General features: G+C 40.8%; 1 pseudogene; it reads left to right on the top strand.

The window, feature by feature from the left end:
- The first annotated feature begins 533 nt into the window (after window positions 1-533).
- The window catches only part of LOC107669947 (CMP-N-acetylneuraminate-beta-galactosamide-alpha-2,3-sialyltransferase 1-like), a 10,392-nt pseudogene continuing 9,248 nt past the window's right edge, over window positions 534-1,677 (top strand).

Here is a 1,677-nt window from a genome sequence, read left to right as displayed (position 1 = left end):
CAACACACTGGGCTAGCTAACCAATCAGAGCCCATCGCCTATTTCTGAGGGCGGGGCTTCATAAAAACAGGAAAAGATCAGCCGTCTCTCAGAGAAGGGACAGAGCTGTGTGGAATAAAGGTAAATTATGTGAAAAATAATGCGTTTTTTTTTTTTAACGAAACAGTAACACATGTTAGACTGCACCCCATAAACACAATCAAGCCTAGAAAAAACCCAGTGAAGCTGTTTTCTAACAAAAGCAGTCTATTCAGCGCAGGGGCGCCGCTAAGGGGCGGAAAGTTAGGACGATTCTAAGCGCCCACGCACTTTTGGGGCCCCCAGAGATCTGTTTTATTAGTAGTAAAAGTAGTAGTAGTAATGTAATAGAAATTATAAATGTATCTACCAAAGAGTTACAAATAAAACAAAATTACGGCTTATTTCTGCATTTCCAGCAAAATTATCTCCCCCCATTCACTGCATGGTTTCGTCCCGTCCTACGTAGCCTCGAGTCACGAGTGAGATCAGATGGTAAACTGTCAAAATTAGCGATGTCTTCAAGTTCGAGGGGGGCAAACCGAGCCGGACGATTTGGTCAGTCGCACTTTTAAACACATTTTAGTTTTGCTATATTAGAAAATCTACAAATTCATACTCCGATTACATAGAGCAGCAGCAGGAAGCGCGTGAGGTTGTCATGGCAACCAGATACACTGCACGCGAATTATTATTTTATTATTTTGCCACTGTTTGCGTCACTAAACTTAGCAATAAACACGTTGAAAATAATACACTACACTTTTATGTTTTAGGTTTTGGCATACACCGATCGGTCTGCACACGCAAACAAAGCCAAAACCTAGATGTTTTAGGCAACATATAAATCCTGGCCAGGACGCGTCCTGGGAAAATGGCACGTATGGTCACCCTATCCTAAAACATATCTGGCCCAGTTTTGGGAAAGATATGGCACGGTAAGCACTGGCTAATGTGGCTCTGAGCCTAAAGTGGCCCACATATGACGCCACAAATGTGGCCCAGTTATCCTAAACCGTATCTGGGCCAGCAAATATGCCCCATATATTATAAAACAGATGAGGACCACTTCTGGTTGTAACACTTGACAAGTGAGGCCACTTCTTGGATGTAACACTTGACACTGGCTAATTGAAATGGAAGCTTGAAATTGTAAATATGGCCTAATTTGGCTACTTTTAGTAGGATGCAACACAGTTAACTGCTGCAGGGAGATCTGGATGTGAGTCATAATAAGGCTACAAACGCAGCAATTTATTTTTTGAAACATGCTTTTAATGGCAGTTTTTTATATGTGTACTGTGCAGCATGAAAACAGAAGTGCACTATAATGATTGTACTCTTACTGTCACAGTTTCAGTTAATTTGGGCTTTGTTTTCCTTTTGCACTGTTTCCCTTGTTGTGCTGATTGTATTATTCTGTTCAGGTGTGCCTAGTTATTTATCCTTGTTTGGTCTGAGTACTTAAGTATGTCCTGTATGTTCACTTTGAGTTTATCTGGTCTTGTGTCTACATGTCTTAAATATTGCTGTGCTATGTTGTGTTTGGATTTACCCTTGTTGGGTTAAGGACTTATAACCTAAGATATATAACCTTTCATCTTCGTCATGCTCTCTTTAACACAGCGTAGCTATGACACTCACAGACTTACTGTGTAG

This window comes from Sinocyclocheilus anshuiensis, unplaced genomic scaffold (assembly GCF_001515605.1).
Source record: "Sinocyclocheilus anshuiensis isolate Anshui unplaced genomic scaffold, SAMN03320099.WGS_v1.1 scaffold160, whole genome shotgun sequence".
Taxonomy (NCBI): domain Eukaryota; kingdom Metazoa; phylum Chordata; class Actinopteri; order Cypriniformes; family Cyprinidae; genus Sinocyclocheilus; species Sinocyclocheilus anshuiensis.
The sequence above is the reverse complement of the archived record's forward strand: the minus strand, read 5'-3'. Positions and strand labels throughout refer to the sequence as shown.